We start from the raw sequence: 9,371 nt of genomic DNA, 5'->3' as shown, positions 1-9,371 counted from the left end.
CCTGTAAAAGGTACCAGTCGTAATGTAACAGTTGACAACTGGTTCACATCCATGAACCTACTTACTTCCCTTGATACAGATTTTAAACTGACTCTATTAGGTACTATCAGAAAAAATAAAAAAGAGTTACCTATAGAGTTTTCTCGTCCATTGGGTCGCCCAATTTCGTCAAGTATGTTTGCTTTCAGGAAAAATTGTACTTTAGTGTCTTATATACCGAAAAAAATCAAAAATGTGTTGCTTCTGTCGAGCATGCATCATGATGATGAAATAGATAGTGACACAAAGAAACCAGATATGATAATGGACTATAATATGAGTAAAGGTGGTGTCGACTGTGTAGATAAATTATGCGCGGCGTATAATTGTGCGCGTAACACGAAAAGATGACCCATGGTAATATTTTACTCGTTACTAAACGTAGCTGGTATAAACTCATTCGTGATTTTTTCTATCAATAACTCTTCAAATCAACGAAGAAGAACCTTTTTACGAGCTTTAGCATTTCAGTTAGTGGAAGGCCATAATCGTCGACGAGTGACTCAATCTATTCCTAGGGTTATGCAACAAAGAATCAGACAAATGTTCGGTTTGGAAGCGCCTGTTCCTGAGCCACCGCAGGAAGGTCAGCGGGGAAGATGTTCGTATTGTGATCGAAAAAAAAATAGGCCTACACGTTTTTCTTGCGTAGAGTGTCATAAATATATATGTTTAGAATATTCTCTCATGATATGTCATCCGTGTCATCAAGAATAAGAATTAACGTGGTTCACATTGGTCTAAATTTAACAGAATTGTATTTTCTTTATGGAATGCTCCCATTTTTGCAATATAAAACGAATGTAGTTTATGAATAAATGCTTCTTTTTTCTAATTACTTAGGTTTTTTTATTTATTTTTAGTTGGGCATGTCAAAAAAAAAAAAGTTATGCTTGCGGACTGAGAGTCCGCGCGCGAGCGTTCCATCTCAATAAAAGGAGCGAGCACCGGAAGGTTAAAAATCTTCTATAATTTTTTCTCTTTTTCTGCAAGTACACGCTACCGTACTTCTAACTTTTCCCGTCCGCATAACGTTGGTGGCGGGTGCCCCTTTCTTCCTCTAATATTACATTGGTGGCGGTGGTGTTCTTCCCCATCTAGATTACACCATTGAAAACAATTACAGTTCCCAGATTGGAATTGTGTGCTGCAGTAGATGGAGCTCATCTTGCTAAGAAATTCAAATCCATTCTACAACTACGGATAAATGAAGAATATTTTTGGACATACTCACAAATTGCACTATCGTGGATTAATTCAAAGCCAAACAAATATAAGACATTTGTTGCTAACAGAATTACCGAAATTCAGTCTACAAGCGACCCTGTTACATGGTTCCACGTGAAGTCACAACATAATCCTGCAGATTTGGTATCAAGAAACTTCTTTCGCTACGTTAACTAATTGCCGAGTATTTTTGGCCGATTTTCTTCGCTCTTAGCTTACATAGTATTCGTATAGACTTTCTGAGTGTTCTGAAGTGGTCGATTTGTTAATTAATAACCAATAATTTACCCATAAATTAATACATTTTTAATTCCATTATTTTCGTTTCGCAAAAAGTGATCATGTCGATATGCGGACGGTGTAATCGTGTGGTGGGGAGGAGATCGGGCGTCCAGTGCTTGGTGTGCTGCCTTTGGTTCCACACCAAATGCATTGATCCGGAGGAGACGTTGGAGTCTGTAGATGCGTGGACATGTCATGATTGCAGATCAAGAGAACGAGGCGCTATTTCTCGCAAATCCTGTGGGTCTACTTCGGCGACTCCGTCCTGTCCTGCTATTACCTTCGAATCCGTCTACGAGATGGTTAAAGAGATGCGATCCGAGTTGCGTTATAAAAAGAGCCAACTTCTTCATTCGGTCGACTTTTGTAGCGCCCGTATATCAGATTTTGAACAAGTTATTGAAAGAGCTAAAGAATAAAGTAAAAATTATTGATAAATTAACAGCCGAAAACTTACAACTGCGTGACCGGGTGTCTGATCTTACAGCTCAAGTTGATAATATGGAACAATATTCCCGCCGGAACAATTTAGAGATCCAGGGTGTTCCTGAAAAGAATAACGAAAATTTGTTGGATGCCGTTGCTGCTCATGTGGGGTATGATATTTCGCGTGTGGATGTAGACGCCATTTATCGTGTTCCTCATATCAACCGTGACAATTCAAATCCAAGGTCCATCGTAGTTCCTCGCAGCCTGCATCCAGAAGAGAAAATCCTTGCCCACGGGCTCATCACCGGGCACGAAGATTGATGGCGTCGGTGAAAGATGCTTTGTGAACGAACCCTTACTATGATTGGTAAAGAAAAAAATTACAAAGACGTCCGCGCGCGTCTAGGTCAGATGGACTTGGCCCTTAGACCAATGGATTATTACGTGACAAAAATGAAAGAGGCATTTTAAAGACAAGCTATCGCAGAACAGGAAGCTAAACATAAGTGGTATAATTTCCTCAATGGAAACAATTCCACCGTAAACAGGTGGTTTCCACCATACCAAGGAAATTCAGAAGGACGAGAATTTTATGAAAAATTACAAATATATATGGACCCGCGATTGTAAAATTTTTGTACGACAGACCCTCTGTGTTCCCTTCTGATTCAGATAGGGAACGAGAGGAATATTTCGCGTATGTAAACTATTAGGTCAATTTGTTGTAATTTATTAAATGCCATTTATTTTCTTTTTATTATCAGAATGTGCGCAGTACTCATTAAATGTCGACTTTGATGTGATCTGCTTAGCGGAAAATCTGCACCCCGGAATTTCTTCAGCTGATATTCTGCCTGACTCGTATGTTGTTATAAATAACTACTACATAAATAAATACTACATAACACTACTAAATAAATGTCCATCACGTTGTTACTTTTTAATTAGCAACAAAGACCAATGGATCATTACGTGACAAAAATGAAAGAGGCATTTTAAAGACAAGCTATCGCAGAACAGGAAGCTAAACATAAGTGGTATAATTTTCGCAATGGAAACAGTTCCACCGTAATCGGGTGGTCAAAAGCCATATCAAGAAGATTCTTGTACTTATTCTCTTTGAAATTCAGAAGGACGAGAATTTTATAAAAGTCATTCGTTGAAAGATTCTACAGGTAAAGTTTCATGTCCGGTTTTGAGAGCGTTGAAGTGTCCGTATTGTTATGCAGACAGTGATTGTGCTCATACTAGAAAGTATTGCCCAATGTATGAATTGTAATTGTTTAATTTCCGAAGTTATTCATATTCTCTTATTGAATATTCCAGTATTTTTATAAAAGGTAACATTGCGTTTTTTATTTCTATTTCTAAATAAAGTTTTGTGTTTAATTTTTTGATCATTTTAAAATTTGTTTGATAGGATAAGAATAGGGGGCGTGACAGTCGCCCTGTCTCTGATTTCCGCACGTGTCGGGGGATAGACCCAGCGCTTGCTTACTTATCAGGAACAACATTAATGCATTTTTAATCTCAGAGCATAGCGACCGCGATTGTGTGGCTGCGGTTCTGACAATCCGAGATGAGAAGGGCTGGACAGAAGTTGTCATCTGCTCAACATACTTCCCCGGAACGGATAATGTTCTTCCACCAGCCGCTGTGCGAGACATAATTGCCTACAGCCGAAGGAATAACCTACAAGTGGTTGTTGGATGCGACGCCAATGCTCACCACGCAATGTGGGCCAGCACCAACACAAATGAAAGAGACTCGGATCACTTCTATTTAATAAGAAACAGATTCGATATCAAAGACCAAAGTGGTGTTTGCAGGATTAAATATGGAGATTGTGATAAAATAAACGTTGGACAGACTGGGCGAACTTTACATACACGTTTCGAAGAACACTTAACTAAAGGTTCTTCAGCTATATACAAACACATAAGCACCTCTAAACACAAATAGATTTCAGTTGTGTCTCTTTACTGAAAAAGTCGAAAAATCAAAGGAGCTAGATCTATAGGAAGAATACTATATTCACACTCAAAATAAATCCCTTCTGCTCAACGATATTACTGAGCTTAATAATAACAGGTTTTTTATGAAATTTTTATAATCCTTCCAGCGTCCTCTAGTTTCTAACTTTGATAATACTTTGTAATACGATAAAAGTCTACTAATTAGATTTTAAGACCTTTAATTTTAGAAAATATTTTCTTAATTGTTTGTCTTTTGATATGTCAATTTCACGCTTCCAACTTTATATTACGCATGCCCGCTTAAGCATTCCGTCTTGTGTCGTATCGTTCAGTCATACGTGTCCATCTCAAACGTTTAGTATCGTCTCATATACATTTAATTTTAATTTTTTAATTTTTTTCGATTTTATTTTAACATATTTTAGACTATTGATAGTATTTTTTTCCGTTGGCACTTCAAACTAGTTTTATTTGGTTAGTGTAAGTGCTCCGAAAACCTCCTCTAGAACCTAAAAATTTAGTTTTAACAATTCAACGTAATTCACATCATCGATCAATTAATCTTATTAGTCATCGTCTTTTTGTCTACGACGATAATAAAAATCTAAATTTTCTTACCGACACAGTTGCTGACATATCGGTTTTAACATTTACAGTTTTCGCATCCTTAAAAAAAGATTCAACTTCATATCCTTCAGCAGCTAATGGGTCTACAATCAATACCTACAGTAAGAAAATATTGACTGTATCTTTAAATTTGCGCAGAAATTTTTCTTCCGTTTTTACTATGGCTGATGTTGCTAAACCAATTATAGGCGCCGATTTTTAGATAAATTTGGTATTCTTGTTGACGTCAAAAATAACCGTCTAATTGACACTAACAGTATATAGATTCTAATATCCTAAATTGTTATGTAATACTCTAAACTGTTTATAAATCGTAAACTGTTTTCTATTAAAACTCAAATTCTCATGTACCATTTTCCCGTCCTCGACGTTTGGATACCTCAAAATTTGTGGTTGCCAAAAAAGCAAGAGATATTAAAAAGATATATCAAAAGATATATTAAAGCTTATCTTCTAACTTTTTGAGATAGCGGAAATTTTATGTTTCTCTATGGCAGTTAAGCCTCCTAGTGGTCGAATTATGAAGTTCAAAATAATTTCCAGCTATTTCTTTTGCCCACTTTGCCTATAAGGATTTTTTCCCAAACCTCTAGGCCTTACCGTTGTCGAGATACAGCCGCTCCGTACTCTTAACAGGGCACCCTGCATAGATGTGTGTGTAAGAATAACCCACACTACACTTATCAAGCGGAAAAATCAGCAGAATTCGCTCTACACAACTTGATTGGTAGAGTATCTAGGACGCTCCAAGATAAAGAGATCTTGGTTTGTGCGTTTCTGGATATAGAAGGTGCGTTTAACAACGCAATACCACAATCTCTTGAAAGAGCTGCTTTTGACAGGGGAGTGGAAGCAACTATAGAGGATTGGATCCTGCTTAATAGTAGAATAGTTTCTAGTTCACTGGGGCCTAAGTGCGCGCGTAAATATTACGCACTCCCCTAAGCATGCATACATACATACAACCTTGATTAACGGTGTCGCTCGGCAGCGAACGTGTTAAGCAAGATTATAGCTTGGAAACGTACTGTATTCCAGGCGGAATACAGGCATTTGCTATTGACATGGGTGGTATAATCATTCTTGAGAGAGGGGTGAAGAACATGACAGTACGACTTTTCTCAAACAGACAGTCAAGTCGCTCTCCAGGCGCTGCAAGCCGTGAAAACGGTGTCGGCTCTGGTTAATGACTGTAAGAGAACATTAAACACACTGAGTTGTGATAACAAAGTTTCTCTGATCTGGGTCCCAGGTCACTCTGGGGTTGCTGGAAATGAAGCGGCAGATGAGCTAGCACGAGAGGCTAGAACCTGTGGGCTGAAGAGAGACTTCGTCTACTGTGGACCAGTTCTCCTGGAATGAGACATGCTAAGGTGTTTATTAACATCGCCACTATCAAACCCGGGAATATTTTAGGACTTGCTCGCTGCAGCATTAAAGTTCTAATGGGTGTCTTTACTGGGCACTGTCGATTAAAAGCACACCTCAACTTGTTGGATCTAGCCGACGATGTTAAATGCCGAATATGTGTGAAGAAAGCGGAGACGGTTGAGCATGTTATATGCCACTGCCCTGCTGTTAACAGTATCAGATTCTCGATTTTTGGGTCGCAATTTATCTCCGCAAAGGATCTGAATGACCTTTCACTGAGCAAGGTATTAATGTTCGTTAAGAGCATTGGACTACACGGTGAAATTTGATATCGTTGTCTACCATTTAGGGCCCCTTAGGTACCCCTTAGGGTTGCGGTGCAAGGTTAGTTGTCCGCCTACCCGATATGTAATCTATGTAATATAACGTGATGTAACATTAAATATTCTATTATTGACTCGTCCGCTGACATTGAACAACTTTAAATGTTGCTGCATTTGCGTGGCGGTGATATCGCGGTGGGAGTTGACTACAGACCGGGTAATGTCAACTGCTCTCTGTTTTTGGGTGAGCTATATGACATGGTTGCGAACTGCCTGCTCCTGACTGACCAAATTCTCTGTTTTGGAGATTTTAACATTAATGTGCTCAACTCTGGAAGTTCAGATACACTTCGATTATTTTCTTTTCTGGACACATAAGAAGCAGCCCAATTGATTGATTGTCCGATCAGGACAACCGCATTGTCCGCTACACTTTTAGATCTTATTATATCATCTGATACGTCTTTAGTTCTCTCTTTGGATATGGTTGATTGTGCAAAGAGATGGGCGTCGACTCGTCGACTTTGATTATTGACGTCCGCGTGTCCACAATATGTCAACTATGTACAGAGTGTCGACAATGTCGATAATCTAGAATATTTCGTTGTGATGTGAATGAGGTTAGGTAGTTGCAAAACAGTGAATGTGCAATAAATTCGCAACGAATTCACGAACACGGTGTAAATTTGCCTTACGATCAGTGGTCGGAAGCTGAACGCTAATTTTAGTAACCTAAAGTTCGACTTAATAAAAATTAATACTTTACATGCTCGGCATCAAGCACATAGGAACGTATCAAGAAAATACAGGGCAGCAGAGAGAAACGAAGAAATTTATAAAATCTTATTTCAAGTCTTATTTCATCCTAAAAATATGTTCTATAACAGTGGAAATTTTTTAAGCATATTTTTCTTTTTAATTCTTTTAATTATAAACGACTGACCCAAAAAAAATAAATAAGCTCAAAATAGTCTCTTTTTAAAAAAGGGATTATTGTTCAAGTTTCCACTCTTTTAGGATCTATTTTCTTGAAACAAAGTTTTACTATTATCCTATATTAATTACTGGAATTAGGAATATTAGAAGGAATTAGAGACAAATGGCCTGAATGCAAATAATCCCTCATGAATTCGATGTATTTCTCGTGAAGTATATCATCTTTCAACAAATGTTTCTCCAATAATTTGAATCGATTCCGAGCAATATCATATGAACTTCCAAGAATAGGTTCTTTGGTTCTAAACAGGAGTGATACAATAAATCTGCCATTAATATCACAACGATAATTATTTTTGTAATGATTTTCACATTTTGCCTCTTCACTTGACATCATCTTGATTTCAGAAGTAGATTCCAATTCCCAAAAGCGTTGCATTGATAAATGTAATGAGTCATCAATTCTTGAGATACATGTTGATAAAGACGTGGATGGTAATAATTTGGATTTCCCATCACTATCCACCCGAACACTGAATGCACAGCCACAGGATCGTCCTGGCCACCACAGACACGACCACCAGTAAATAATTGAGGTACCAATTCAGCTCCCAATAATATATCCACTTCTTCGGAAGGAGAATGATGTTCGGGATGGAATTGGAGGCATTTAAGATAATAGTAGGATTGTATAATAGAAGATAATGAAGGTTAAGCGGAACATATTGAAGATGTAACAATAGCTCTCAGATTAAAGGATAAGTTTCGGGACTGGCAAAGTTGAATGATGCAATTGACACTTCCTTTGTTACAGATGGACGTCATCGAGTTTAAACCCTGTATTTCTAACGAAGAATTATTTTGTCGTGGCAAACGAAGTTGTTGCAGTAGCTTGGTGGTAATAAAATTTGACGTGCTTCCAGAATCAATCAATGCACATGCCAAATGCGGTTGACCAACCTGATCATAAATATAAATAAAGGCGATTGGTAAGAAACTCGACGATTTTCTGGTTTTGAATGATTATTTATATCTAATGTTGTACCCACGTGAATAGAAGGAATTGGCTGTTTAGGTCCAAAATGAAGTAATGTATGATGGCGTTGCTTGCATGAATGACAACAGTGATTTGAAACGCAATTGTTAGTGATATGACCTTTGCTTAAACAATTTCGACACAAATTGTTATCTCTTGCTATCACTAATTTTTCAGCTGGCGATTTAACATGAAATTGAGCACATCGGTAAACTTGATGTGATTCGGAGCATATCGGACATTTGACGGCTGATTTCGAATCTTCCACTAGTATAATTCTCATTGGTCACTGGAATTCTCTTTACCAATTTCAAAGCTTCTCCAGTGAGTGACGTCAATAGGTATTGATATTTAGCCACTGGAGATAACGACTTGTTTCCGTGTACCATAGTTCGGAACAAATCAAAAAAGGTAGGCCAATCTTTCTGTTGACCATTGAAAGTTCATTCAATTTAGGTGTGGTGATCCTATGAGGGCCACCCTGAGGATTCGCCGGGGCTGGCGTGAATTTTTGTATAAGTGCCTTGATTGTAAAATAGGCACCATCGACCCGTTGCCGAATCTTATCATAATCATCAAACTCATCATCATCAATTAAACCAACGATCTGATTATGGATCGTCTTGAAATCAGTATAAGATACTTCTACATATTCATCACGAACTAGAAATTCCGCTTGTTGTTTCGGATCGTCGATAATATCTTGACCAGCATTCATGGTTTCGATAAGGCGATTCTCAGCGACTTGACGTCGTAAAATTAATTTATTAAGTTTATCTGCCATAATGTCTCAGGGAGAAGGCAGGGGAAATAAACAAGAAAGAAACGAGATAAGAATTACCACTCCTGGAAGTAATATCAATAATAATTAGAATAAATTAAAAAGGTAATTTTTTCAGATGAGAAAATGCGGGAAAGAAAAGATTTAGAAAATAAATATTCAATTAATGTTCCAAGGGGAACAAATTCTTAAAGAAGAATTGCGGAAAAATTTAGAAATTAAAAATATTCAAAGTTGTAAGGAAATTTTAAGTTCAAGAGAACAATAAGGTTGCATGTAACGTCGCACGTGTGACGGCACAAAAAAAAATTGTTGACCACGTTGTGCCAGATGGCCACGCCGAA

The 9,371-nt window shown here is 37.7% G+C and overlaps 1 long non-coding RNA gene across 1 annotated transcript; it reads left to right on the top strand.

The window, feature by feature from the left end:
- The first annotated feature begins 7,725 nt into the window (after nucleotides 1-7,725).
- LOC139430939 (uncharacterized) lies at nucleotides 7,726-8,631 on the top strand. Its single transcript, XR_011641300.1, has 3 exons — nucleotides 7,726-8,199; nucleotides 8,268-8,352; nucleotides 8,424-8,631. It is a non-coding gene; the product is annotated as an uncharacterized lncRNA (long non-coding RNA).
- The last annotated feature ends 740 nt before the right edge of the window (nucleotides 8,632-9,371 follow it).

The sequence above is a fragment of the Onthophagus taurus genome, chromosome 8, assembly GCF_036711975.1.
Source record: "Onthophagus taurus isolate NC chromosome 8, IU_Otau_3.0, whole genome shotgun sequence".
Classification (NCBI taxonomy): Eukaryota; Metazoa; Arthropoda; class Insecta; order Coleoptera; family Scarabaeidae; genus Onthophagus; species Onthophagus taurus.
Note: the sequence above shows the minus strand (reverse complement) of the source record. Positions and strands in the feature narration are given on the sequence as shown.